Source organism: Symphalangus syndactylus, chromosome 11 (assembly GCF_028878055.3).
Source record: "Symphalangus syndactylus isolate Jambi chromosome 11, NHGRI_mSymSyn1-v2.1_pri, whole genome shotgun sequence".
Taxonomy (NCBI): Eukaryota; Metazoa; Chordata; class Mammalia; order Primates; family Hylobatidae; genus Symphalangus; species Symphalangus syndactylus.
In genome coordinates, this window is record NC_072433.2 from 88,693,340 (window position 1) to 88,717,980 (window position 24,641).

General features: G+C 36.6%; 1 long non-coding RNA gene across 2 annotated transcripts in view; it reads right to left on the reverse strand.

Annotated features, from left to right (window-relative positions):
- The window catches only part of LOC134731835 (uncharacterized), a 409,501-nt gene that overhangs the window by 314,639 nt on the left and 70,221 nt on the right, over positions 1–24,641 (reverse strand). For both annotated transcript variants that reach the window (XR_010114459.1, XR_010114458.1), the window contains one exon: positions 2,203–2,268. This is a non-coding gene — a long non-coding RNA (uncharacterized lncRNA). The remainder of the gene's footprint in view (positions 1–2,202; positions 2,269–24,641) is intronic.

Consider the following 24,641-nt stretch of genomic DNA (forward strand, 5'->3'; position numbering starts at 1 on the left):
AAATGGGCTAATACAGTTTCTATCATATTGCTCCATAGATATAAAGGCATACTCTTATAGATTGTTAAAAGAAAGCTACATAAGTTAGCATATCATGAATTGAATGAATATAGGCAAGATCACAAGAAAATTTAAACAGTGTTTGAAATTAAAAGAACAGAAACAACAACAAAACAAAAAACAAACAAACAAAAAAACATAGACTTATGCTTCCAGAAAGGTACTTCTGGAAATAGATGTACTTTTAAATGTCCTTCTCAACAATCCTCTTGCTAAGGCCAACTAAAATCCCTGGACATAATATATAAAACAAATATATGAGCCCCTGAAAGGTGAAGAGAAGGCAGACCAGCAAGAAACTCTGGAGACACAGTAGTGCTTTTACTGGGTTTTCATTTAGCTTCATATATCCTAGAGTTGGAGCCAAAGAAGGTCGGAATCCAGAAACACAACAGCAGACAAAATAATTCCTCAACAAAGACTAATCTCACTAGCCAAGTAACTGATCTCTCTTCCCAAGTAAAAGACAGCCTAGAAAGATAGAAATTGTATGAGTCAATTTTCGTATGCTGTATGGAACTGCCTGAGACTGGGTAATTTATAAAAGAAAGAGGTTTAATTGACTCACAGTTCAGCATGGCTGGGAAGGCCACAGGAAACTTACAGTTTTGGTGGAAGTTGAAGGGGAAGCAAGGCACCTTATTCACAAGGTGGCAAGAGGGAGAATGAACGCAGGAGGAACTACCAAACACTAATAAAACCATCAGATCTCATGAGAACTCAGTATCATGAGAACAGCATGGAGGAAACCACTCAAATTATTTAATTACCTCCACCTGGTCTCTCCCTTGACCCATATGGATTATGGAGATTACAGCTCAAGATGAGATTTTGGAGGACACAGCCAAACCATATCAGAAATCATTTAGATAATTACCACTCTACTCCTGCCAAACATCAAAGAAAAATACTGTGGCCCAACCCCACCCGTGCCAAAAAACACTGAGCAGGTTTCCATGCCCACAAGGCTATAATGAAGTTTCTAATCACAGCACCTGGTTGATGTCCAAGAAAGAAGCCTATGTTTTCATCCATACTGGGGCATAATAACTCCCTCCTCATGGTCTCCTGGTCTCAGTGGAAACCACTGGTGGAGCATGGACTTCTACCACCACCTAGTGGTAACAAGAATAGTACCAAAATTGGCCACATGGAAAGTCAAAATTTTCAAAATGTTCCTCTGGCTATGAGATAATTCCCCTTCTCTGTTGTGTTCATTAAAGCCACTTGGAAAGAAATAACGAAGCAGCACTATGCATCCTAGCCAGGAAGGCATCAAAAAGGCTTATTGCAGAGGCAGAACTCCCAACCTAGCTCAAATATACAGAGCTCTCACCTTCATCAGGTGTAAATGGAGGCCTAGTGAGAAATCTGGACTTCTATCCTCATCTGAAAATAATTAGGCAATTCCCTCCATCAAATCTAAGTGAGACTGCAGTGGGGTCAGAGAGAGCCGACTAAAATAGGAGTAGAATGCAGTCTCATAACTTAATATCCATAATGTCTAGGTTTTAATTTTTAATAAATTACTCCTCCTAACAAGAATCAGGAAAACCTCAAACTGAATGAGAAAAAATAGTTAATCAACAGATGTCAACACAGATATGAGAGATGTTAGAATTATTTAACAAATATTTTACCACTGCCATTATAAAAATACTTCAACACACCATTACTAACACATTTGAACAAATGAAAAAAATCAGCAAAGACATAGAAGATATGAGGAAGAAACAAAGGAAAAATTTTGAACTTAAAAATTCAATAATTGAAAAGCTCAACAGAAGGGCTCAGCAGCAGGGTAGAGAGAACAGAATCGAAAACCCAGGAAATACTGAAAAAATAAAATAAGAAGAGTCTCAGGCACTTTTGGGACTACAAAAAAAAAAAAAAAGTCTAACATTCACATCACTGGAATCTTAAAAGGAGAGGAAAAAAGAGGCAGAACAAAAATGTACTGAAAAATGGATGAAAACTTCCCAAATTTTGCAAAAGACATAAAATTTCAGATTTAAGAAGCTAAATGAATGCAAAACAGGATAATCTTATATAAGTCCATGACAAGTTATATCATATTCAAACTTCTGTAAACTAAAGAAAAAAAATAAATGTTGAAATCTATAGAGAGAAACAGCACCTTACCTGTGAGAGCAAATAATCTGAAGGACAGTGAATTTCTTATCAGAAATGATGGAGGTCTTTTAAGTCCTGAAAGGAAAACAAAAACAAAAAGAAAAATAAAACACAACAATCATGTACATCCACAATTCTATATCTACCAACAATATTCTTCAGGAGCAAAAGAGAAATCAAGATATTGTTAGATTAAGGAAAAGTCCCTTTCCTTATGGATTATGGCAAAGTTCCTTTTGCCATATAACTTAACATATTCTTAGATTTTAAAAAAATAGCTAAAGGAGAAAGTCTCTAAACAAAAAATTATATAAGGAGAGATCTTGTAACATTAGAAAGGATGGAAGAACATAGTAGGCAAATACAACTGAGTTTTATTCTTTTTGAGTTTTCTAAATTATATTTGACATTTGAAGTCAAAATTATAACACTGACTGATTCAAAATGTAAATACAGGAAATATTTAAAACAGTTATAAACAGGAGGATAAGTAAGATTTCTAGATGTCGCCAAAACATGTAAAATGATGTCACTATTAGAAAAACTACATAAACATAATGCAATACCTTGGTCAACCATTAAAATAAGTTATAAAATAAGTTTTATACATTTTATAACTTATTTTAAAACATTATAGATAGAACCTAGCACCTCTAGAATAGTGACAGGAGGAATTCCATAGACCCTGTACTCAGAAAAACAATCACAGTTGGTGAATATTTTTTTAAATAATATTTTTTTAATTAAATCTCTAAAATTGAGTGCACACAATAAATAAAGAATCGCTTATTTTTTTAGAAAAACTATTAAATTATATAAAGAACAGCAAGAGCTGGGCACAGTGGCTCATGCCTCTAATCCCAATGTTTTGAGAGGTTGAAGCAGAAGGACTGTTTGAAGCCAGAAGTTTAAAAGCAGCCTGGGCAACATAATAAGACCCCATCCAAACAAAAAAAAATGTACAGAAATGATGGTGCACGCTTGGTAGTAGTTTCATCTACTTAGGAGACTGAGGTGGGAGGATTGCTTGAGCCCAGGATTTTGAGGCTACAGTGAGCTATGATCATGCCATTGCACTTCAGCCTGAGCAACAGAGACCCTGTCTCCAAAAAACAAACATACGGCTGGGCGCAATGGCTCACGTATATAATCCCAGTACTTTGGGTGGCTGAGGTGGGTGGATCACAAGATCAGGAGCTCGAGACCAGCCTGGCTAATATGGTGAAACCCCGTCTCTACTAAAAATACAAAAATGAGCCAGGCGCGGTGTTGGGCGCTTGTAGTTCCAGCTACTTGGGAGGCTGAGGCAGGAGAATTGCTTGAACCCAGGAGGCGGAGGTTGCAGTGAGCGGAGATCACGCCACTGCACTCCGGCCTGGGTGACAGAGGGAGTCTCTCTCTCTCTCTCTCTCTCTCTCTATATATATATATATATATATATATGACAATTTATTTCTAAGTGTTTTTTTCTATTTGATGCTATTAAAAATGAAACTGATTTTTAAATTTTATTTTCAGATTTGTATTGCTAAGATATAGAAATTTATGAATTTTAAATATTGATCTTTCATATATATACACACACACACACACACACATATATATATTTATATATAGCAAAAGTCCTTGACATGTGTGTAGAGACTCATTCTTTTCTACCTCTCTAGCTCTACATAATAAACATTTTAAGCCACATAGGTAGAATGAAGAAGGCATGGTTCCGTCTTTCACCTGCTACCAGGTTTGGGCTATAGTTTCTTCCCAGGAAAGGCTGGTCATTAGCATTTTTCCTCTACCACCAGCCTCTGTCACATACACCAGCTCTGTTTTGCAGAAGTTTTATTCCAGGTAAGAAAGCTAAGAGTACCAGGCCTCTATTTCTTCCTTTGAGTATCCTCTCATTGGGTGGAATATAGATCCTGTGTTCAGCGGTTTAGAAACACTGGATCCCATTTTCATGGTCCTCAATTGTTCAGAGGTGAAACTGGTAAGCAGGAAGAGACAAGATGAGAACACCAGTTGTCACCACCACACCCAGTGCCTTATTCTGAAAGCAAAAGTGTTATAGTAAGAGGATGCTCTCTACCTAAGATCAATAAGAGGAAAATAATATTTACTCTTGCTGCCTTTTAAAAACAATGTCATAGAAAATCTAGTGAGGACAATGAAGCAAGTACTAAAATGTACCTAGATTAAAAAGAAAGAAATACAAATATTTCTCTTGCAGATGAAATAATTCTATATAGAGAAAATCTTCAGGAATCCACTATACTGATATAAAAAATAATAAAAAAATTCAATAAAGTTTCTGAATGAAAGATCAATATTTAAAACTCATAAATTTCTATATCTAGCAATACAAATCTGAAAATAAAATTTAAAAATCAGTTTCATTTCTAATAGCATCAAATAGAAAAAAACTTAGAAATAAATTTAACAAGTGAAAGACTTGTAATCTGAAAGCAACAAAATATTGCTGAGATAATTTAAAACCTAAATAAGCAAAAAGACATTCCATACACATTGATTGGAAGATTTAATATGGTTAAGAAAGCAATATCTCCAAAATTGATTGACAAATTCAACAATATCTCTATAAACTTCCCAGCTACTTTTGTGAACAAATTGTAAGATGATGCAAAAGTAATATATAAATGTGAATAATCCATAATATTCAAAAAATTATGATAAAGATGTGATATCACCAAGATGACAGAGTAGGAGATATCAGCTTTCATCCCTCCACAAACAAAAAAATAGAAATAAAAAACAGACAGTTATTTACAAATCAAAATAGGCCAGAGAGGGCTCAAGGGCCCATTAGAAAATCTGCAGCAACGCAGTGGAACAAAAAAAAAAAAACAAAAGGAAAGATGGAGAATATCCACATAGAAAGGATCTCTAGTGATATTGACATACGTAAGACACCAGATGATAACTAAGTGGGAATAAGAAAGATGGAAGCTATTGGTATCAGCCATGTGATGCGAGACACCATGCTCCCCAGCAACCTGCTGCACAGAGGACACTGGCATCTCTTGTCACTGAGGTAACCAACAGCTAATCCTGCCAGGAAATCCTAGAGAAGAAAACATGGCTGCACACCCCTATTCCCCAAAGAAACATCTGCTTGGGAAAGGAGCCACTACCTAGCCCAACTCTTCATGTAGCCCAACCCTGTATACATGGCTGCTCTCTGAGTCTCCAAAGTACAGACCCATGCTCAGTGGCAACACTGGATGGATCCACATTTCAGATATCAGAGCCAATAGCAGAGCAAGCTAGTTTTCACTCTGGGCCATGGAGCCAAGCACTTGCTGTGGGCACCAGCTCTGCTGCTATGGAGAGCTAGGCACCATATGCCCATGCTCTGGGGCACCAGCTCTACTGCTATGGAGAGCTGGAACCTGCCCTAATCCCAGAGTCACTCTACCCTGTGCATTCCTGTGCTCTCATGCTTGGTTTCTCAGATAATTCACAAGAATCTGCACCTTGCATACTGTTACCAAAATGGAGGCAGGGGGTGCCTTCATCATGGGCACCAGTTCCCCAAATCTCAGAGCCATAGTCCCTCCGTGTGTGCCCATGCTTCAGGCCTTAGCACGATGGTCACTCCATAAACACCACCCATGAAATACAAGTGCCACAACCACCGCAAGCAAGCCTATAAGCTACAACTAGTGCCAATAAAAATTTCTTCACCCACAATTTTTCTGGTTGCAGATAGAGATACTGGGAAGATCTTTGCCAACAAAGAACCAGTGACCCTTGCCGCCGTTGTAGATATCCACAGCACTGAACACTGAAGATGCCTATAATCCTCATCAACATGGACCTCGGCTTACAAAGCCACACAGATAATACAAACCTGGCACTATTACTGGTTCTAGAATCACTATGCCCCAACAAGCAAGCAACCTTGCAATCCTTAAAGTCTTTTCACAATGAACCTAGCCCATAAAGTCTGCAAGACGTGACTACTCTGCCAAATGCATAAATATAAATGTAAGGCAACAAGAAACATTTAAAAAGAGGACACATAATGCCACCAAAAGTACAAAATAATCTCTCCATAGCTGACAGCAAAGAAATGGAGACATACAAATTTCTTGTCAAAGAATTAAAAATAATTGTTTTAAGGAAGCTCAGTGAAACTGAAGAAAATACAGAGAATTTCAATGAACTCAGGGTATCAATCAATGCCTGAAGTGAAAAATTTACCAGAAAGATTGGAAATTTTTTTTTAATTCTTCAGTTGAAAAATATAATGAATGAAATGAAAAAATACAATAGAGAACATCAACAGCAGAATTGATCAATCTTTCAACTTGAGGACAAGTTATTTGAAAATACATAGTAAGAACAGAAAAAAGAAATAAGAATAAAAAGGAATAAAGGAAGCTCACAGGATTTACAGAACAGTATCAAAAGAGCAAATATTTGAGTTGCAGAAAGTCAAAAAGGAGAAGAGACAATTGAATAGCAAGTTTATTTAAATAATTTAAAAGCAGAATCCCTTTCAAATCTGGGAAATCTAAGTATCCACATACATGAAGGTTAAAGGTCTCTAACCAAATTCAACCAAAACAAGACTACATTGCCATAATCAGACTTTCAAAAATAAAATACAAAGTGAGCATCCTGAAAGCAACAATAAAATAGAAGTAAATCATAAAGACGAGAATTTCAGAAGGCTATCATAAGATTTCTCATCAGAAAGCTTATAGGCCAAGAGACAGTGTGATGATATATTCAACATGCCAAAAAACAAACTACCAACGAATAATTTTGTAACCAGAAAAGCTGTCCCTCAGAAATTAAGGATAGATAAAACAAGAGCTGAAGGAGGTCATTACCACCAGACTTGTCTTCCAACAAATACTAACAAATTATTCAAGCTAAAAGAAAAGGTTGTTAATTGGTAACAGAAAAACATTTGAAAGTATAAAACTTACTAGTAAAAGAAAATACACCATAAAATTTAGAACACTGTAATACTGTAATGGTGGCATGAAAACTATTTATCTCTTTAGTATAAAGGTTAAAAGACAAATCTATTAAAAATAATAAATTGTAATTTTCCCAATACAAAGAAAAGATAAATGTTTGAGGGGAGGAATATACTGATTACCCATCCACCATGTGAGGACATGGCAATAAGGAGCCATCTATAAGGTAGAGAGTAAAACCCTACTGGAAACAAATTTCTGCTATGCCTTCACCTTGGACTTCCCAGCTACCATAACTATGAGAAATAAATGTCTGTTGTTTATAAAATACCCAGCCTAAGATATTTTCTTATACCAGCCCAAAAGGACTAAGAAGGGAATGTAAAGCAAAAATGCATCATGTTTATTATACAATCAAAATTAAGTTGTTATCGGCTTAAAATAACCTGCTATAAGATATTTTATCCAAGCCACACGGTCACCACAAAACCAAAACCTACAGTAAATACACAAAAGATAAACAGTAAGGAATCAGCGAATTCTACTAGAGAAAATAATCTAATCACAAAGAAAACCATCGAGAGGTAAAGAAGGAAACAAAGGTCCTACACAACAACCAGAAAACAATTAACAAAGTAGCAGTTGTAAGTCCTTACCTATCAAATATTACCTTGAATGTTAATGGATTACAATTTCTAATTAAAAAACAGTGGCTGAATAAATTGAAAAAATAAAGGTAAAGCAAAGAAAGCAAAGCAAAACAAAACAAAAGAAGAGACTCACTTGCTGCCTACAAGAAACTCACTTCACCTTTAAGGACACACAAAGACTGAAGTGAAAGAATGCAAAATGATATTCAATGCAAATTAAAATAAAAAAGAACATGGCTAGCTACAGTTCAACAAAATGGACTTTAGGTCAACAACGGTACTAAGGGAAAAAAGAGGCCATTATATAATGATAATGAAATAAATTCTTGAAAACTATATAACAAATGTAAATATATATGCACTTAATATTGGAGGAGCTAAATATATAAAGCAGATATTAATAGAACTGAAGAAAAAGATAGACTGTGATAAAATAGTAGTGTGGGGCTTCAAAACTTAACTTCCAATAGTGGACAGATGATCCAGAGAAAAAATTAATATGCAAAGATTTGAATTGAACTGCACTCTAGGCAAAATGGGCTTAATGGAAATATACAGAACATATCATCCAATAGCAGCAAAATAAACATTCTTCTCAAGCACACATGGAACGATCTCTGTGGCAGATCATATGTTAGGCCACAAAATATCTTTTAACAAATTGAAGAAGACTAATAGCATATTAGGTATTTTTTGATAACTGATATGAAACTAGAAATCAATAATAGAAGAAAATTCGAAAAAGTCACAAACGTGGAAATTAAACATGCTTCTAAAGAACCAGTACATCAAATAGGAAATTAAAGGGAAATTTTAAAATACCTCAAGACAAATGAAAATGGAAACACAGCATAGCAAAACTTACAGAATGCTGCAAAAGCAGTCTTAAGATGGAACTTGACAACAATAAATGTCTACATAAAAAAGAAAAGTCCCAAATAAAATCCTAATATTATCCCTCAAGAAACCAGAAACTAGAAAAAATACTATAGTAAGCCAAAAGTTAATAGAAGAAGGGGAATAATAAAGATCAGAGCACTGATAAATAAAATAGAGAACAGAAAAACAATGGAGAGGATTAAGAAAAAGAAAAGTTGGGTTTTTTCCTGAAAAGATAAATAAAATCCACCTAACTTTAGCTAGATTAAGAAAATAAGAGAAAAGAACAGAAAGGAAAGAGGACACATTACAACTAATATAACAGAAATAAAAGAATAAGAGACTACTATGAATAATTATATGCCAATGAATTGGGTAATCTGTAATAAATAGTTAAATTTTTAAACACATAAAAGCTAACAAGACTAAGTCAAGGAAACATAAAAAATCTGAACAGACCAACAACAAGTAAGGACATTGAAGAACTAATCAAACATCTCCAAGCAAAGAAAATCCTAGTACTAGACAGCTTCACTGCTGAATTCTACCAAACATTTAAAATGAATTAAAGACAATTCTTTTCACTCTTCCAAATAGTTAGAGGAAAGAACATTTCCAAATTGATGTTACGAGGTAAGCATTACCCTAATATCAAAACCATAAAAAGATGCTACAAGTACAGGCAAATATTCCCAATGAACAAAAATGCAAAAATCCTCAACAACAGCAACAAAATTAGCAAACTGAATTCAGCAGCTCAGTAAAAAAATCATACAGAATGATCAAGTGGAATTTATCCCTGTGATAGAGGATTTTTTTAACATACACAAATCAATAAAATATGATATGCCATATTAACAAAATCAAAGATAAACATGAAAATCTCAATATATGCAGAAAATTCATTATTTTATGAAAAAACTCCTCTCAACCTATTAGAATTAGAAGGAATGGACTTAATTATTACAAAGTCTATATACAACAATCCCATAGCTAACCATATTTGTCAGTGAAAAATAAAATTTTTTCTTTAGATCAACATGTTAAAGATGCCTACTTACCACTTCTATTCATCATAGTACTGGAATTGCTAGTCAGAGTAATTAAGCAAGAGGAAGAGAAAAAGGCATCTAAATTAGAAAAACAGAAGAAGTTAAATTGTATCTATTTGGCAGAGGTCAAAATCTTATATATAGAAAACCCTGAAGACTACCAAAACTCATTATAACTAATAGACAAATTCAGTAAATTTGCAGAATACAAAATCAAGAGAAAAATCAGTAAGCTTTCTATAAACTAACAATGAAGTGTCCAAAAATTCAAGAAAATAATCCATTCTCAAAACGTACAAAACTATAAAATACTTAGAAATATACTCACTTAAGGGAGTGAAACGTATATACACTAAAAAAATAAAACATTGATGAAAGAAATTGAAGACACAAATAAATGGAAAGGTATTCCATGTTCATAGGTAAGAAGAATTTGTGTTGTTAAAATGCCCGTACCACCCAAGACAATTCGAGGTTCAGTGCAGTTCTTATCAAAATTCCAATGACATTTTTCACTGAAACTGAAAAAAAAAATCTAAAATTCATGTGGAACCACAAAAGGCCCAGAATAGATAAAGCAATCTTGTGCCAAAGGAACAAGGCTAGGGGTACCATATTACATGATTTGAAGATCTAGTATGAAACTATAGTAATCAAAACCTAGTACTAGCATAAGAACGGACATTAAGACCAATAAAACAGAATAGAGGTCCAGAAATAAATCCATGCATTTATGGTCCATAATTTTTGACAGAGATGCCAAGAACATACAAGGGGGAAAGGAAAATCTCTTTAATAGAGAGTGCTGGAAAAACTGGATATCCACATGTAGAAGAATGAAATTAGATGCTAATATCAGACTACATGCAAAAATCAACTCCAAATGAATTAAAACCTTAAACATAAGACTTGAAACTGTGAAATTACTGAAAGAAAACATAGGGGAAGAGCTCCATGACATTGTACTGGGCAATAAGCTTTTGTTTTTGGAGAGGAACCCAAAAGCACAGGCAATACAATAAAAAACAAACGAACAGGATTACATCCAACTTAAAAGTTTCTGCATAGCAGAGGAAACAGCCAACAGAATGAAGAGACAATATATGGAATAGGATAGTGTATTTGCAAACCATACATCTGATGATGGGTTAATATGCAAAATACATAAAGATTTCAAACAAGTCAATAGTTAGAAAACAAGTAACCCAATTAAAAAATGGTCAAAAAACTGTATAGACATTTCTCAAAAGAAGACATGCAAATTGTCAACAAGTATGTGACAAAAGGGAAATGCACACCAAAACCACAATGAGGCATTTTCTCATACATATTAGAATTTCTATTTGCAAAAAGAAAAATTACAACAAGTGTGGAAAAAATGTTTAGAAAGGGTAACATTTGTACACTGTTAGAGGGAAAATAAATTAGTATAGCCATTACACTACATATTGAAAAACAGTATGTAGGTTCTTCAGAAAATTGAAAATAGAATTATCATATGATCCAGCAATCCTACTACTGAGTACATATTCAAAGGAAATGAATTGCATATATCAAAGAGACATCTGCACTTGTGAAACATGCAGATGTTCATTGCAGCATTATTCATAATAGCCAAACATGGAATCAACTTCAGTCTCCAGCAACGGATAACGAGAAAGTGAAAATGTTATGTATATAAACAGTGGAAAACTATTCAGTCTGATAAAAAGGAAGAAATCTTTTCATTTGTAACAACATGGATAAACCTGGAGAAAATTATGCTAAGCAAAATAATCAGGCACAGAAAGACAAATATTACATGATCTCATTTATAGAGAGAGCATAAAAAAGTCAGACTCATAGGACCAGAGAGTAAGATTGAATTACTAGAGTCTAGCTTGTGGGGAAAATAAGAAGATGTTGGTTAAAGGACACAAAATTTCTGTTCAGCAGGAAGAATAAGTTCAGGAGATGTATTATACATAAAAATGACTACAGTTAAGAATGATATACTGTACATTTGAAAAGTGCTTACAGAGTAGATCCTATTTTATTATTATTTACTTATTTATTTAGAGACAGGGCCTCACTTGGTCACCCAGGCTGATAATGCACAGTGGCATTATCACGGCTCACTGCAGCCTTGACCTCCTGGGTTCAAGTGATCCTCTCACTTCAGCCTACTGAGTAGCTGGGACTGCAAGCACATGCCACCACACCCAGCTAATTTAAAAAATTTTTTTGTACAGATAGGGTCTTGCTATGCTGCCCAGGCTGGTCTCAAACTCCTGGGCTCAAGCCATCCTCCTGCCTCAACCTCCGAAAGTGCTGGAATTACAGACATAAGCCACCATGCCCTGCCTGGAGTGGATTTTAAATGTTCTCACCACATACAAAAATGGTAAGTACCTAATGATAGGTAATACATATGTTAAATGTCTTGATTTAGCCATTTCATATTTATGTATATTTTAAAACATCATCTTGTACAGGATAAATATACAACTTTTACCTATTAAAAAAAGCAAAAATTATAAAGATCTAAATTTCTAGATTCATACTTTCTGTTTTCAAAACTTAACCCAAGTCTCCTGCAATCAATACAGTGTGATATTAGCAATAGGATAGATATAAAGATTAACAGGAAAAACATTCAAGGTTTATAAATAAACCCTTACATTTAAGTTCAATTGACTTTTTATAAATAGTACCAGAACAATTGGATATCCATATGCAAAATAATAAAGTGTCACTTTCCTCACTCTCTAAATAAACATTGACTCTAAATAAATCTAAACCTAAATACCAAAGCAAAATCTATGAAAATGTAAAATAAATACAATATCTCTGTGACATGTCAAGCAAACTCCTCCTAGATATCAAATCCAAACCACAAGTAGCAAAAAATGAAAATAGATAAATTGGGCTTAACTGAAATTAAAAACTTTTGTGCTACAAACAATACATCAACAATTTTAAAATACGATTCACAGAATTTGCAATTCATATAAGAGATTTATTTCCAGAATAGATAAAGATACTTACACTAAATTTTAATTCAAATAACACAATTACAAAATGGACAAGGGATCTTCATAGAATTCTTTACAAGTATATATATGATATCTATCATATATATGATACATATGATATATATATGATTGATATATATATAATCCAGTAAACACCTATAAAGGTGCTGAACACTATTATTCATTAGGGAAATGCAAATCAAAACCACCATTAGATGCAATGCTGGTTCAGTATTCAAAATCAATTAATGCAATTCATCATATAAATGATAAAAAACCATATGATCATAAAAAAAGGTTCAGAAAAACCATTTGACAAAATTCAACACTGATTCTTGACAAAATTTTTCAAAAATAGAAACAGAGGAGTCTAATAAAGGAAATCTACCAAAAAGAAAAAAAAAAACCCTATAGCTTATAGCTAACACATTTTGTTTAGCAAGACTGATTGCTTTCCCTTAAGGTTGGAAATAAAGCAGTCTGTTCTCACAATCTTATTCAATACAGTATTGGAATTTCTAACCAGTGAAATATGGAGAGATAAGGTAATAAATATCATATACATCAGAAGGAAATGTAACTATCCCTTCTTGCATATGGCATGATAGTCTACATTAAAAAAAAAAAAAAGAATCAAACAAAACATCCTAAAAGTAATAAGAGAGCTCAGGAAGTTTGAAAGATAAGAGAGAACACAAAAACTCAATTCTCTTTCTACTAGCAATGAACAAGTAAGGAATAAAATTTAAAATACAGTATCATTTATAATTGCACAAAAGATGGAATATTTGTTTAAATCTAAAAAAGAAGATTCATGGTTTGTATGCTGAAAACTATAAAATAAGTCAAGAAAATTTTTTAATGGAGAGCGATAAAATGGGCTGCAAATCTCAACTTAGTAAATAATTCAATTCTCCTCCTATTGATATATAGACTAAGCAAGATTCCCAACTTATATTCCCAAAATTATTCACAAATATAGAAAATATTGTTCTAAAAATTGTATGAAAAAACAATAGAGCTAAAAAAGCTAAAATAATGTTTTTACAAATGAAGAATAATGTGGAAAAATAATTCTAGATGTCAAGATTTAGCATATAGCCATAGTGGTTTCACGATTTAACATATAGCCATATTAGTCAAGTCTGTGCAGTACTGGCAGAGGAATAAATATATAGAACAATACAGGAACTAGATAACCAAGAAACAGACCCACACAAATAATGTGGAACTGATACTTCACAAAGTTGACAAAGCAATGCAGTGGAAAAAAGATAGCTTTTTCAAAAATGGTGCTGGAGCAATTAGACATCCATAATAAATTTAAAAAATAAAAATAAAAGTTAACCTCAACTAATTCTCACACTATGAAATTTAACTCAGAATAGATCATGGACTTAAATGTAGAAAGTAAAGTAATACTTGTTTAAATAAATTACACATAGAAGAAAATGTTTAGGATTCATGATTAAACAACCAAAAACATGATTCATAAAAGGAAAACTGATAAATTGGACTTCATAAAAAATAAAAAAAAATGCTCTCTGAAATACCTTGTTACGACGAAGAGAAGGAAAACTACACACTGGGAAAAAATTTTTGCAGTTGTATTGCCAAAGAGCTAGTATCTGAAATAGATGAAGAACTTTCAAAACTCAACAATATAAAACAAACAAACAAGCAAACAATCCAATTGGACAATCACCAAAAGACATGAGCAGATATTTCACTGAAGAAGACGTACAGACGGCAAATAAGCACATAAAAAATGTTCAACATCATTATTCAAAAGGTAAATAGAAATTGAAACCACAAATGTTCAACATCATTATTCAAAAGGTAAATAGAAATTAAAACCACAATAAGGTTATCACTAACCACCTACCAGAATGACCAAATAGATAGACAGATAGATTGATGATAGACAGATAATTGATAGATAGATAGATGTAGATATAGTGGTAACATCTGTAATACTATGAAATAATAATAGACATGTATTTGTTCTTTATCCCTAGTTCCTGGCACACAGCTCCTGAAATCCTTGGAATTTCTGAGTAATAGGTTTAAGTAAAACATATTTTGCTATTCACAGTAAGCCCTTTTCAGATATTCTTGAGCTTATGCAAATGAAGTGACTCTTGATGGGCCTCTAGATAGCTTCAGGATGAGGCCTGGTTGCCAGAGGAAGCAACCATGTGACCCAGAGTTGGAATTTTCAGCCCCATTCATCTAACATCTGGGGAGGGGGTGAGGGACTGGAGATTGAACTAATCACCAATAGTAAATGATTCAATCACTAATGTCTACATAAAACAATCATTAAAACTCTAATTTTTTATTATGTTCTTTATAATAAGCCACTAAACATGAATAAATGTTTTCCTGAGTTTTGCAAGCCATTCTAGAAAATTATCAAGCCTGTCAAAGGGATTTTGTGACTACCCAAATATATGCTTTGTTGGTCGGAAGTATGGATGGACCAGGCTTGCAACTGGAATGTTTACTGAGGGTAATCTTGTGGAGCTGAGTCCTTAACCTGTAGAGTCTGTGTTAACTCTAGGTAGGTAATTTAAGATTGAATTGAATTGAATTATTGGACTCAATAGAATCACCCAGTTGATGTGTCAAAAGTTGGAGAATTTGTTGCAGGTGAGAAATAAAGAAAACACACCTTTGATTCAGAAGTATTGGAAATAGAGGTAGAAGAACTGTTTTTTGTTGTTGTTGCTTTGTTTTTGTTGTTGTTGTTGCTGTTGTTGTTTTTTACACCAAATGTTGGCAAGGATGCAGAGAAAGTAGCTCATTCATACTTTTCTAGTGGCAAATAAAATGGCATGGCCAATCTGGAAATACTTTAGCATTAAAAAAGAAATCTAAACATGAAACTACCATATGACTCAGTAGTTGCAACCTTGTGCATTTATCCCAAAGAAATGAACATGTACTTTACATGCACACAAGTACACACACTCACACACACAAACTATATAAGAATATTAATAGCAGCTTTACTTGTAATAGCAAAAAAATGGTGAAAAAAGATGCCTTTCAATGGGTGAATGGTTAAACTATGATACATTTACATTTATACCATAGGATACCAGTAAGAAATTTAAAAAAGATGAACTACAGGTATATGCAACAATCTGCTTGAAACTTCAGAGAATTTTGGCGAATGAAATAAATTTCATTGGCTATATACTATATAACATTTGTATAACATTCCGTCCATTGATTTTCATAAGAATAGACTGGAAGAGCACAATATTCTTCTGTTCATTTTATTATGATCTCTGTTTACAGATAGTATTGCCTTGAGGAGGAACATGGTTAGCTAGGCATCCTTGAAATCACTGAGTGCCTGATGTTGTTCAGGAAAAAAATAATCAAAGAGAAGTAAGTGAAACAGTAGTTAGCTCAAGTCATTTTGGTCAGACAGAACAGGAGTTTAAGTTTCTGCCTTTCCCTGCTCTCCACTATTTCCAATGCCCCCATTTCATACACACACACACACACACACACACACACACACACACACACACACCCCTTTCATATCTGCTATGCTTAGTAAGAGATACTCTCCTGGTTGATATAACTCAGATATGAAAAGGTACTTGTAGTGAATTTTTATAAGTTTATGTTGTCTTGGCTTCCATTTAAATATGTCTGGCTTTCTCGTGCCAGAAACGGGTTCAGTCATGCTTCACATAGTTTTCAGCTCTACACTCCTTCCACTTCCTCAGTGTGGTCAATCCAGATGTCTACCTTATACAACTTCCTCCTGGTGACCAACTCACTGCAGGACAACTGCCTATAGCCGACTTCACTGGTTCCAGTGACTCTCACACTCTATATAGACTATGAAGATATGCTAAACCACCAATTAAAACTCCATATAGGAAACCTGTTTGCAAAACACCCTGGACCGAATAAAGTGTCCCTTTCTCTCTGTACATGTTCCGTGACCTCCGTGTGTTTGGGGCTTCCTGAGACGGTGTGTAGCTCCTGGAATTTGGAAGTATTAAAATCTTTATTTCCATCTCGTGTTTCTTCTATTCATAGGAGCGATGTTCTCTATCTTAAAAATCCTAAATCAAAACTATGTAATCAAACAAGGGGCTCACTTAAAAAAAAATCAATTATCAAAATGGCTCAGAAACCAAGTGCATGTTTCTTCAAGGTAAAGTTTTCTCTTAAACTTTGAATAATTTTTCCTGAAGTCCACTTAATGTAAGCCTATGTAATAAAATGTTTGTGTTAAAAAGTTTATTGAAGAAAATACTGACATAGAACTCAGTAAGTTTCTGTCAATCTGCTAAACACTTTAATAATGTTATTCTCATACCAAATCTATGAGGTAGGCCCTATTTTATCCTCATTTTATAAATGAGAAAATTGATGCAGAGAGAAGTTAAGTAACTTATCCAAGTCTTTCAAGTAGTGAGATGTAGAAATTAGATTTTATCCAGGTTGTCAGGCTTCATTATCTGTTCCTTAAACCACTTCATTAAATTGATTAGAAATTCACTGTGGGAAATAAGGAGACTAATATATCTGTCCTTTATCATATTTAGTTGCTTTAAATTTAAAAATTCTAAAAACAATATCCACCAAAAAATTTTATTAGATTCGAAAATACTGTTACATGGTACATACAATGACTCACATTTTGGCTTAGAGATTGTCCCCCTTATAATTTCATATCAATAATAACAGCACAGCAACAGTTCATCATTGAGTATCTATTATATGCAAAACATGTTCTAGACACATCACATACATTATCTCTTTAATCTCCATCATAAATGCATGAGGTAATTATTAATATCTCTATTTTATCTCTTAGTAAATTGAGATGAAATAAAGGTATCTGGAAATTAAGCCTAATTCTGTCTTATTTCAAAGCTCATGTGTTTTCTTTATAATACATGCATTAAACCTTCCACAAGCAATGATTCTGATGGTTCTACTTTGTTATTTGAAAAACTAGAAGCAGAAAATCTTCACATGCATTTTTCATTTTTGAATAATCTCTTTATATCTTATTTTGAATAAGGCCTACCAATAGTTCTTGCACTTAAATCTAAATACTTCTGATCAGAAAAAAATGTATATATTTCATTTGTTACTATGTGGAGGCAAAAGTGACTCCATCTTGGATGTTAATCTACCATGTTGATTTCTGATGAATCTCAGTCCTGGGATTGTCGCCTATTTGCCCCTAGTGTAAGAACATGTAGTTACCATAAATCTGGCCCTTAGATTATAGTAACTGCGATGTTATCACACGAATTAACAGTGACATGCATAGCATTCTTGCCTGTTCTGGAGAGTTTCCTTGAATTGTCTCTATAAAAAATATACACTCTTCCCTGTGGTATATAAGTCCTGGGTCTAGAGAACAATGGTGCAGAAATCTATCTGTCTTACTGCCACCTAAGACTACACATCTTTCTATAAGTTCCCCAGTAAATCACCCTATACTGAAAAACTAAATGTCTCTCTCATTCTGTGATTTCTCAGCTTCTTCTGTGTTTGAGTGTCATTTTGTATATACTGCCTTTTCATGCGAGAGTTAGTGAGCCAGTCGAAGGAGTCCAAGAACCAAAATACGGGCAAAGGGAAGCACATATTAGCAGGGAGAATCCTGAGGTGGTCCTCCTTATCCATGTGAGGTGGTCTTTTCTATCCACTATACACCTGTGATCACCACATGAGTATAGTAGAAAGTTGTATGACCCACTGAGGTAAGGAAGGTCACCAGGTTATGGCAACAGTGGGTTGGCCACTGTCATGTACTGTGGGAGTGACCACAGAGGCACAGTTTGTTGCTCAGGCAATGATATGAAAACTAGCAGAAGAATGACAGTTAGAAAAGGATATGAGTACCTCTATGTCTGTATTTGTTTCTAGTCATGGATAAGCTCAAAACTCAGGAGATGCAGTTAGAAACCCTTGCCTGCCGCTCCACTTTGTATGTCTGGGAGAAAGGAAATAGTGCGGGCTGAAAATGTGAGCTATCCTTGCTAAACTGACCTGAGATGCTAAGATGTGAAATCTTTGGGAATCAGCTAGTGAGTCAGATGAAGACAGAAGTTATCTTTCAGGACTGGGATAATTATCCTCCCCTTTTGAGAGCAAGACCACTAGTATAGTGGAAAACAAAAGCCCAGCACATGCAGCTGGGCAATAATAGATGACCTTTTCAGGAAACCTTAACTGTCCAAGAGAGCCTCAGCAGAATTTTTATTGGACATAGCAAAAACTTTTCAACAGCTGCTGAGAGGAAGCTTAGCCACACTGTTGGTGTGGCTGTGTGACAGTGATTGGAATGACATTTCCCCAGCAGGGAGTGAAGCTGAATAAAATGAGTAATATGACCACTCATCCTGCTTTGAGATAGCGTTTGCCTCATGCTAGAACTCTCTAGGAAAATCATAGTCTTATGGACTCGGTTTTCCTGGCCATGAGAAAAGCTTGGCCCAAGAAAGGGGAATTCTTTGGTCAGATGGTGGCAGGACAATCTCTGGAGGAAGCACAGAGTGATTTAGGGAGTTGGACATGTGTCAGGCCATCTATACCCAACAATTTGAAGGATGAGATAAGGCTGTGCTTACCATGAGCATGAAAAATAAATTGTTGCAAGGTGCCCACTGGGAGTGGCATGGCCCCCTCCTATTCCACCTGAGCCCTTTCCTGAGACAAGATGTGTAGGACACGGGGGAAACTATAGCTGATCTTGAAGAAACTAAAAAGAGAAGAGTTAAAGTCAGTGGGTTACTAAAGGAAAAGGAAAAAAAAAAGGGAGCCATGTCTGCCAGACTAAGAAAGCAAGGCCTAAATGTCCCAGATAGGACTGCCAGGAAACAAATGTGGTATTATCTGATCTCAGCTGTGGGAGACAAAGAAATAATAGATTGGCAACCCCATGCTTTATTAGTGGGGCTTTAAAAAGGCCTGACTCCTGATCAAGGATTCGGATACCTTCCCAGAACCCTGCCAGAGGAGGGAAGAGGAGAAAAAATAAACTCCACATAAGAGAATTCCAATTGCTATGCCTCAGGAGTTGATGCCTCCCCAGCCTACAGACTAGAAGTGTGGCCAAGGTCGCCTCCCTGTATGAATAATAGGGGGTGACCAGAGGCCCTAAATGGAGCTCATAATCTATTAGCATCCAAAACCAAGCAGAGAACGTTAGCTTTAATGGATACGGGAGCAGAATGTACTTTAATTCATGGAAATTCAGAAAGATGCCCTGGTAAGTAAGCAGATATAGATGGTCCATAGTTGAAAAATCCAAGCGAAACAAATTCCTCTCCTCCTTAGTATGGAACAGAGTACCCCTTGCCCCCCGAGTCCCCATCCTGCTTACTATACTGTATTTAACCTATTACAGAAGACATCTTGGGTATGGATGTCCTTTTAGGATGCACAACACAAACATCTGTGGGGAAATTCTACCTATAAGTTTGGGCTGTGAAATGTGTTTTAAGAAGGGAAGCAAAATGGAATCTGTACAACTCCCTCCTGCACAACATATTGTTAGTGTGAAACAATTCCATCTTTCTGGTGGGATAGAAGAAATTACAATCACCATACAGGAACTGACCAAAGTAAATTTTCTTGGCCAGCCCAGAGCCATTTCAATAGCCCTTTATGGAGGGAAGAAAAATCAGGTGCTACCTGGGGCATGACAGTGAACTACTGGAAACTAAATAATGTGGTTCCTGAGATACATGCCATTGTGCCTAATATAACTCAAGTGATAGAACAAATAATAGAGAATATAGGCATTTTTCATACAGTGTTTGATTTGACTAATGCCTCCTTCAGTGTTCCTTTACTCCCTGACTGACAAGGGCAATTTGCTGTTATTTGGAATGGCCAACAATGAGCATTCCAAGTATTGTCCCAGGAATATCTACAGAATCCCACTATTTGTCATAAAATTATTGCTAAAGATTCAACTTTATGTCCAATGCCACCTGCTGATAAACAGTTTCATAACATTGATGATATTGTGCTAACCTCTGAAGGCTTGTCATTGCTACAGCAATGCCTCAATGCATTCAGCACCCTACTTCAATCTAGAAAATGGGCCATCAACCCACAAAAGATATAAGGACAAGGACTGGCTATAAATTCACTAGGGGTTACTTGGTTAGGTAAGACATACTGACTCAGGATTCTTTTGGTGCCGCTTCACCAGCTGGGTGCCTCTGCCTGGGCTTCCCTCAGCTCTAGGCTCTCCACTGGGCTTGCTCTGCCCACTTGGCCCAGCGGGCTGAACTCAGCTTGTGCTACTAGCCTAGATCCCAGGTGTATTAGTCCATTCTCATGCTGCTAATAAAGACATACACAAGACTGGGTAATTCATAAAGGAAAGAAGTTTAATTGACTCATAGTTCAGCATGGCTGGGGAGGCCTCAGGAAACTTACAATCATGGTGGAAGGGGAAGCAAACATGTCCTTCTTCACATGGTGGCAGCATGGAGAAGTGCTCAGCAAAGGTGGAGAAAAGCCCCTTGTAAAACCATCAGATCTTGTGACAACTCACTCACTATCACGAGAACAGAATGGAAGTAACCACCCCCATGATTCATTTACCTCCCACTGGGTCCCTCTCAGAACATGTGGGGGGTATGGGAACTACAATTCAAGATGACATTTGGGTGGGGACGCAGCCAAACCATATCACCACTCAGGCACAGGGACTCCATGCTCAGCGCATGGCTGAGCCCAGCTTGCCGCGGTTTTCGCATTGGGTGCTGGAGTCTGGACAAGGAGGAGGCAGCAGCACCCAAAAACTTGGAGACAAGAGCAGCCATGGAGCCCCAGGGGGCGTTATGACTCTTGCCTGGGGATTCCCGAAATTTGAGACCCCAGGAAGCATTACAGCTTATCTGTATTATAGTTCGTTCAAGTTACAGCTCTTTTGTGTTACAGCTCTTTTGTTTCCGCTGTCCACATGCTTTGGCAAACAAGGGTGTGTCAGAGCTCATTTGGTCCTGCCACCCTGCTCTAGTCTGTAGCTCCTGGGCTGGCCTGGCCCTGCTGCTGCTGCTTTTCATTCTGTGGGGCAGCAGCCCAGCGCAGAAGGCTGAAAGGTTACAGCGTTACAACTCCTTTCACACACCCCATTTGTTGGGTTCCAGGTTCTTAGCCTGCATCCAAGAGGAATGAGGCACATAGCCACTGGAGAGTGAGCAAGGCGGAGAAGGGTTTTCTTGAGCAACAGAAAAGCTCTCAATATGAGAGCAGACCCAAAGTGGATAGCTTTTGTGTGAGAGGGGGCCTGAAAGCAGATAGCCCAAACGTGTGACTGAGTCCAGGGTTTTCATAGGCTCAAAACGTGGGAGTGTTGCTGATTGGTCCGTGGGTGGGCCTGGAAAAAGCACCATGTCATTGACCAAACAGCATCAAGGAAGTTCTCACTCCAGTCGTGGACTCACCCGGAACTAGCAGCTCAGTTTTCAGGCTCTAAGGTGTGTTTGGCTTGAAGGTTGTGTTTCACTATGGACCGTCCCTGTCTGCGTAGGAATTTGTCTGTCTCTTGCTACTATCAATACCTTACCCTAGAAGCAGTCATTGAGAAAATACAATTTTTCATGTTTAAAACAGTTAAACAGGCTGGTCACCTGTAATCTCAGCACTTTGGGAGACCGAAGTGGGTGGATCATTTGAGGTCAGGAGTTCAAAACCATCCTGGTCAACATAGGGAAACCCCTCCTCTACTAAAAATACAAAAATTAGCTGGACGTGGTGGCAGGCACCTTTAGTCCCAGCTATTTGGGAGGCTGAGGAAGGAGAATCACTTGAACCCAGGAGTTGGGGGTTGCAGTGAGCTAAGATTATGCCACTGCACTCCAGCCTGGGTGACAGAGCAAGACTCTAAATAAAATAAAACAGAACAGTTAAACACTTACAAAGTTTCCTAGGTCTTTTGGAATATTGGCCGGCTTTTATTCCATATTTAGCTCAATGTTTGTATCCCTTATACCAACTGGTAAAGAAGGAATCTAGTTGGTGCTTGGATAAAGAACAAAAGGAAGTCTTTGAGAAGGCTAAAATACTAGCAGCTTAGACAGATTTAGGTTTCCCTCTTCCTGGGCTACCAACGTCTTTGGATGTGATCATAATCTCTGAGGAAACCAGTTGGGACCTCTGGCAAGTCCAGCATAGGAAAGCAGTTCACCCTTCACTACTATTTTCCAACTGAACAATGGGTCCTGTGACTATACAAGTTTTGCAGCAAGTTGAAACCATAACTGATATTTTGCTGGTAATAGTGAGAACAGGCCTCCCTATTAAAGGCTGGATAAAAGGTTTATCAGGCCTGTATTGGGTATTCCCTAGGCCTCCACTTTACAAGAGTGTCATGCATACATGCAACAACATAGCACCCTCTCTATGAGTACCTTGAGAGGTGAACTGCATGCTATCTTAGGGCCAGTACTCTATGAGACCAGTGCTGCTTCTACTGTGGAAACCCCACAGAAGATACCTCTAATGAAACATAAAGGCACAGCCTCTATTCTTGTAAACACATAATTCTCAGATGGGTTGAGCTGAGATAATCCTTGTATATGGATGGCAGTAGCTGGCCAACCACAGACAGATACTATACTGTTTGAAATGGCAATGCAACAGAGCAGTTAATGGGCAGAACTCTGAACTATATGGTCTGTTTGTAACCATACACAATGGCCTACAGTTTTCTGTACAGCCAGTTGGGCAGTATTTAAGGGTCTTACAGCTTGGCTTGCCCAATAGACTCAAGATGATTGATATGTGCTTAAAAATCCCTGATGGAGAGCTGCCATTTGGAAAGACATTTGGGAGAGGCTACAAGAACCCACTGCTGATTTTGTACCATATTTTAATATACTGGTCAGATTCACCTCCCAGTAATATGAAGGAGATACCTTAGCAAAAATTAGAACACTGCCGGCTGGGTGCAGTGGCTCACACTTGTAATCCCAGCACTTTGGGAGGCTGAGGTGAGTGGATCACGAGGTCAAGAGATCGAGACCATCCTGGCCAACATGGTGAAACCCCGTCTCTACTAAAAATACAAAAACTAGCTGGGTGTGGTGGCACGCACCTGAAATCCCAGCTACTCAGGAGGCTGAGGCAGGAGAATCGCTTGAATCTGGGAGGCAGAGGTTGCAGTGAGCCTCTGCACTCCAGCCTGGTGACAGAGCAAGACTCTGTCTCAAAAAAAAAAAAAAAATTTACAGCACTACCTCCCTCCAAATCATCTGAGCTAGCTGATTTGGTACATAAACATAGTGGACATTGGTGCATGATTGATCTGGCAAATAGCAAGAAGACTAGGATTGCCTCTCCACTTTACAGATTTAGTGGCAGCAATAGCTAACTGCTTAGTTTGCTCCTACATGTGCCCCTGCCACATTACAAACACACACCAGAACACACATTTAAGAGCTGCCTTCATGAGAGACTGGCAAAGAGATCATATCAAACCCCTGTCAGTAAGCTTAGCATAAAAGTATGCACTAGAATGCATTGATACTGCCATGAAAATGTTGCAGGCCTTGTCTTACAAAAGTGCAAACCAAACAGCTACCATTAAGGGCTTGTAGCAACTCAGTGTCATGTATGGATATCCTCAGCAATCAAGGCACACATTTCAATGGACATGATACCCAAGACTGGGCACATGAAAAAGATATATCCTGGAGATTTCACTTGCCACATAATCTCCAAATGGCAGGGTTGATTGAAAGAAAAAATAGGATTTTGAAGGCCCAATTGCAAACACTTTACAATCTAATACTTTGCATGGGTGGGCAAAGGTTTTGTCTGAAGCCATTAGGAAACTTCATTCGATTGAAATGAATATGGGGGTGGCACCATACCAATGACCTGGGACCATTG